Raw genomic sequence first — 7292 nt, 5'->3', positions numbered from 1 at the left:
TATTTTCTTTTTAAAATTAATCCAAAAATAAAAAAACATACCATGTGTCAAAAAACTAGCCGTTAGACACAAACCTAAAATAATATTAAATTCATTTTCCTTTAATTCTTTTTTTTTTTAAAAACTCATTCTCTTTAAAGTCAATCCAAAAATAAAAACATACCATGTGTAAAAAAACTAGCCGTTAGACACAAACATAAAATAAATATTAAATTTATTTTTCTTTTAAATTTTTCTTTTTTAATTTCAATTTTTTTTTATTTTAAAACCAATCAAAAATCAAAAGTCTATCATATGTTAAATCTCCTAATGATCCACCCATTTAACCAATATGTTGGCCACATGTCTACTGCAATGGTCTGGTTATGCCACGTCATCCACTACGGTAATTTTCTCTATAGAATTGTTTCAGTCATATCGTGTTCGTTTTTAACTCTGATGAGTGATTCAAGAGGTTTTGGAATCGTTGTTTCGAGCTCTATGCTATGGACATATTAAAACACTAAGATTTTCAGTAAATTGACAATTGAGTTTGTTATCATCAAAACATTGATTAATGAATTAATTTTGAGATTAAAGGCCAAAAATCCAAGAATCTCCCCTTTTTTAATGATGACAAAACCATTCAAGAAAAATAGCTTGAAATACACTGTAAACCATATGTAGCACATAATAAATTCAACATATTCACCATAAAGATCATTCTTGAAATTTACTCAAAAAATAATTTCTCCCCTAATTAATACAATTAAAATCATAAAAATTTATAGCATATTTTTTCTTAAACTTCTCCCCCTTTGGAATCATCAAAAAAGAATAATTAAAGAAAATTTAGAACTATATAAATGTTTCCCTTAAAATATAAACATAAATTTAACAACAACTCCCCCTAAGAATATTAACACATGCTTTCCATATCTCCCCTATCAAAAATTCTTCTAAAAGATTTACAAGTAAAATTATAAAATCAATCGAAAGGCAATCAACAACGAATAATAACCGAGCTCAAAGCTATTTTTGTAAAAGTTTCTTCTTCTCATAGGCTTGATAAAAATATCCGCTAATTGGATTATGTAGAGCCTACAAATTCAAGAGTAATATTATGCATTTTGCACATTTGCTCTCTAAATAAAGTGATGCCCTATTCAAATATGCTTAGTCCTAGAATGATGTATAGGATTTTTACTCAAATTAATAGCACTAGTTATTTATCACAAAATATAGGCACATTATCAAACTTTAATCAAAATCACAAAGAGTTTGTTCATCCAAAAGAATTTTGAGCACAAAACTAGCAACTGCAATATATTCCGCTTCGCTAGTGGGATAAGGGCAACCGAAATTTTGCTTTTTTTAACTAAACCAAGAAACTAAAGGACAAGTAACTACCCGCAAAATCCCATCGGAATATCCTACCAAATTAAATTCAACATTTCTAGGATACCAATAAGCCTAAAACAATAGTATCAAAGGCAAATATTTAAAAAATTTTTTAACGGTATGTAAAATGTGATTCCCCTTAGGACAAGATTGAAATTCTAGCACAGACATACACTAAACATAATATCGGGTCTACTAGCGATTAAAAATAAAGTAAAGATCCAATCATACCTCTATAAGTTTTTATTATCTACACGCTTACCTTTTTCATCCTTGTCAAAGCTTAGTGGATTGTGCTCATAGGAGTTTTTGCCATTTTATTCATCCCTCGCCTTCTCGACACCTTTTGAGCAATCTTGTTATTATTCTTGACTTATGAAAAACTCACTCACACTCACGAAGTTTGTTTGATTTTGGAGTCCAAGGAAGAAAGCTAAGTTTTCTCCATCATACTCATCCAAATTCACTATGCCATACACTTAGAAAATTCTTCACACAAGATGCATTTAGTAGAACCAAAAATAATATCAAATCCTCATATATTTGTACTAAAAGCATATCAATTTTTTAGCTTAAATAAAAAAGAGTAGTATCAATTTACCAATTTAAAAAATCCATTCTCAAGCAAAAATTACTAGTCATCATACCAAAGCTCTTGGAGCTTTGTTTTAAGCCATAAAGAAGCATTTTTCCAACTTATAGACTGGATTAGGGAAAATCAAAACTTTCAAACACCCGAGGTTGTTCTACATGAAGCCTTCTCCATGATATAACCATTTAAAAATGCACTTTTCAAACATCCATTTGATACAAAATGAAATTCTTATAAGAAGCAAAAGCAGCAACATTTTAATAGCTTCTAATCTAGCAAATGGGTGCAAAAGTTTCTTCATAAATCTTAATTCCTTCCTCTTGACATAACCTTGAGCTACAAGTCTAGCTTTATTTTTAATGGGATATTTTCCATTTTCATCATTTTTATTTCTAAAGACCCATTTAGTTCGCAATTATAGAAGCATGAGAGGGCTAGGGACTAACTCCCCAACCTTTATTCCCCTTTCAAATTGATTTAATTCTTCTTGCATTAAGCCTAAAATAAAATTCATGCATTTCCGGCAAATCTTTAAAATTTTTGGTTCAAATTTGAAAGAAACAAAGCACGATTTATTAAAACATATTAAGAGAGGAACGAGTTTTTTTCAACACCTTGTTCGGGATCACAAGAAATTAATTCTTTGGATGGGAATGAGCATACCTCCACTCTTTAGGCATGGATGAAGAACCAACATCGTTTTTTTCGATTGCTACCTCTTGCTTACTTGAAAAAACAATTTCGCTTGCCTTTGTCACTAAACAAGTATCTCCAAAATTTTCTTCTAAAACATCACTATAAAAAGGCTCATTATAAATATACATTTGCAAGATTCATCAAATACTACATACATAGATTTCTCATTACTAAAGTTCTTTTAATTGAAAACTCTATAAGCTTTAGCTAATTTCAAAAGGAAATGAATTTAATATTATATTTTGTTTGTATCTAACGACTAGTTTAGTTTAAAATCTCCACCATTGATTTTTCTTTTCCAAAATCCAATGGTCCAAATTAATTGTGGTTTCTAAAAATTTTTCTATCTCTATATAACCATCTTCCTCTCCAAATTTTAAACCAACAAATTTTACATTTCATAATCCTCCAAAACTCAAAAGTTCCATTGTTACTCCCTCTAAGTTCCCAATTTTTTTTATCTTATTCTTGAGAGAGTGTTATTGTATTGTGAGGATAAATTTGTTGGGTACTTAAACTTGTAAATCCACTCTACTGAGTTGTATTGTGTTCTTCAAAAATTCTAACATTTGTAACGGTTTGATCCTAAACCGTGGAAAGGATCGGGTTTGCTCTTGAACTCGTAAAAGAAGCAGTGGTGTAACGGTTGGGCTTTAATCCATGGAAAGAGTCGGAAAGATTTTATTCAAATTCCCAAGAGGCACTTGGGGAGTGGAGTAGGTCGAGTTTGACCGAACCACTATAAAAATTACGGTGTCTTCCTCTCTAACTCTTTCCTTTTTATTTTTGCAATTAATTTAAACAATTTATTATATGTTTTAGTTTGTTCTTATTTATTTGCTAAGATAGAATTAAATTATCACATTTTTGTCATCTTATTTGTTGCATAAATTGAATTTTTCTTATTATTTATAAAAAATGTATTAATTAGTTTAATTGGGTTAATTTAGAAAAAAAAAAGTTTAATTAAACCCTATTCACCCCCCCCCCTCTAGGGTTGTTATATCGATCCAACACCAAGGTAGCCATTGTGGTTATGTCCTTACTCAAATCGACTGAGTTCGAGGTTTTGAAGGTCATTCATTATGTGTTTGGGTTGTTCGTGTGGTGGTTGTTGTTGATCGTGCTGTGTTGCGGTCTTTGTGTTCAATCGTTTGTGTACTGCTGCCTTGGCGACCGATCGAGCGTTTCTGATTGAGAGAGTTTGAAGATTCCGTTTCTTGACTGTAATTGTTAGTGTTCAATTTCGAGTGAAATTTGGAACGATCATTCCGCTGCTCATGGAAATCCTTATGTTTTATTTCCTTCAACATTTACTGTAAACAAAATAGATTATGCATCAAAACATAAATTACAACATGCTTTTGAATAAGAAATAAGAGTTCAAGTGATCATACCTTTAAAGATCTCTTCTTCACGTTAATCCCTCGAACCAACATGAACACTTCGAACAAGCATGGACACTCCAAACAACAACAAGAACTCGAACCAAAGAGAGAGGACACTACCACTTAGTTATCTTGGTATTCTCGGTGTGAGAACCCAGGAGTGGTGGACTCTGGCTATTTTGGTTAGAAGGGAGTTTGTGGTTTGGAGGTGAAAGACAATTGAAGAGAAAACCACTATCGCATAGAGTTTCGTTCAATGGTGTAGGCGATCAAGCTAGTTTACATCACTTCCACATATGGGGTTGCCCAACACATGTGCTTGAGGCAAATCCCAAGAAGTTGGAATCACGGTCGAGGTTGTGCCTCTTTGTAGGCTACCCCAAAGGTACACAAAGGTGTTACTTTTATGATCCTCTGAAAATAGGATGTTTGTTTCCACGAACGCTACTTTCCTGGAAGAGGATCATATTAGGGCGCACAATCCACGTAGTAAAGTCGTGTTACATGAGCTTTCCAACGAAACTACTAAAACTTCAACAAGAGTTGTCGATGGACCTACTTCATTAGTCAAAGTTGTTGATGATAGTTCATCTGGTAGATCGGTTCCACCTCAAGAGTTGAGAGAACCTCAACGCAGTGGGAGGGTTACGAACTCGCCTGATCGCTATCTGGGTTTCACGAAAATTCTAGCTATGGTTGGTAGATGGCAACGTTGAGGATCCGTTGTCTTATCAAAAGGCAATGAAGATGTTGATCAGGATGAATGAGTCAAAGCCATGAATCTCGAGATGGAGTCAATGTACTTCAACTCAGTATGGGATCTTGTAGATCAGCCTGATGGGGTAAGACCTATAGGTTTAAATGGATCTACAAGCGTAAACGGGGTGCTGATGGGAAGGTGCAAACCTTCAAGGCTTGACTTGTGGCAAAGGGTTATACCCAAGTGGAGGGAGTCGACTATGAGGAGACTTTTTCACCTATTGCCATGTTAAAGTCAATCCGCATCCTCCTGTCCATTGCCACTTATTATAATTTATAAGATCTGGAAAATGGACGTCAAAACGACTTTTCTGAATGAGGAGACCATTTACATGGTGCAACCTGAAGGATTTCATTGCCCAAGGTTAAGAGTAAAATGTTTGCAAACTAAATCGGTCCATTTATGGGCTGAAACATGCGTCTCAATCTTGGAATATTTGATTTGAATCCTGCGTTCAAGATCGTATGGCTTTGACCAAAAACGTTGATGAAACTTTGTGTTTACAAGAGATTGTCACAGTTTCAGTAGTTTTCTTAGTATTGTAATGTAACGGTATAACTACTCATTGGAGATGATGTAGGTCTAACTGCCTTACAGTTAAGAACTGCTAGCGACCAATTTCCAAATGAAATTTGGGAGAGGCTCAGTTTGTTCTGGGTATACAGATCTTTCGGAATCGTAAGAACAAAGTACTAGTGTTGTCTCAGGCATCGTACATTGACAAGATCTTGCTCAAGTACTCGATGCAGGACTCCAAAAGGGGCCACTACCATTCAGGCATGAAGTCACTTGTTTAAGGACATGTGTCCTAAGATGCCTCAAGAGGGTTGAGGAGATTGAGATGGGTTCCATATGCATCTGTCTTTAGCAGTTTAATGTATGGTGATGCTCTGCACAAGGCCAGACATTTACTATGCTGTAGGAATAAGTTAGTAGGATCAATCTAACCCAGGCTAGAGTCACTGGACCACAATTAAGAACATCCTCAAGTATCTTCGGGAGAACGAGGACTACATGTCGTGTTATGGGTCTAGGGATTTGATCCTTCTGGAATACACGGAATTCTGACTTTCAGATTGATAAAAGACTCTTGGAAGGTCTACTTCAGATCAGTTTTTACTCTTAACAGAGGAGTCGTAGTGTGGCCGAGCACTAACAGGGGTGCATCGCCGACTCCAAGATTGGAGGCCGAGTACCGTAAAGCGGCTTGTGAAACTGCTAAGGAGGCCGTCTGGCCTCAGAAATTCTTTGACAGAGCTGGAAGTTGTTCCAGATATATCTAGCCCCATCACCCTCTATTGTGACAATAATTGGTGTTGTGGGGAGCTGGGAACTCAGCTACACAAGACGGGAATTTCACTCTTTCCCCGAAGAGCAGGGTTAAGTAGATAGATTGCTCCCTTAAGGGCTAATTCCGGGCCTTGAACAATGTGTCGCCACACCTTCTCATGGCCTGAGAAGTGTTTTTTACTCATAGTAGGACTATGAAGTATTGTTCATTAGAGGATTTCAGTGATATTTAAGGAGTCAGATGTAACTACTATGGACAAAATGGTAAATAGGGCCTAGTTGTACTTACGGAGTGATTTTATTGAAAGCTCATCATACTGTTGAATGGTTATTTTCAATGGATACATAAATATAACTGTAGTGAGAAAAGAGGCAACTATTGATCTTTAGTGGAGTGCCCGACAGTTAATCGGATGGTGGATATCGTTATTGAAGAGTTTAGTCAGTTATTCACGTACTATTGGAGCTTCAAGCTACAGGTTCATAAGGTCCCCTGGTAGCTTATAGATTCAAGTTGAGAATCAGTTTTTGGGTTAGTTTTTTTAAATGTTCAAATTAACAAGAGGGAATTTGATTATATATGATATAATTAAATTGATTCAATTATATGTGCATATAATTGATTTGATGTATTAGATACATTAATTGGAGGAATTAATATAAATATGATTTATATTAAATAAAGGAGAAAATGAGCTATGGTTTAAATATTACATATGATGTGATATTAAAACTATAGGTTATAAATATAATATGATAAATTAGTTATTATATTTATTTATAATAAAAACAATTATAAGATAATTGTTTGGTTGGTTATTCTCTCCTTTAACTATAAGAGTGGGTAGTTTCTTTCATTTTTAATAACTGAAGAATAAAAGTGAAAATTGTTTTCATTTTTCATTATCGCATAACATTCGATCGAGAGAAAGAAAGAGCTATATGATAGCCCTTTGAGAGAGTGGACGACGAGCGAGTTTACTAGATGACTACCTCTCATTTACTAGACGATCGAGTACCCTATCTATACGGTATACCTTCTAATTCTCCCACTTACTCGATCGTTTAACTCAATCGTATACTTCCTCCTTCCCTCTACCAAATTCACACAGAGTCCATACCTCCTGGATTCTCACAAGAATACCAAGGCAACCGAGTGATAGTATCTAGTGGTGTTGTTCGAGAG

Source organism: Benincasa hispida, chromosome 4 (genome assembly GCF_009727055.1).
Source record: "Benincasa hispida cultivar B227 chromosome 4, ASM972705v1, whole genome shotgun sequence".
In the NCBI taxonomy this organism is placed as follows: domain Eukaryota; kingdom Viridiplantae; phylum Streptophyta; class Magnoliopsida; order Cucurbitales; family Cucurbitaceae; genus Benincasa; species Benincasa hispida.
Note: the sequence above shows the minus strand (reverse complement) of the source record.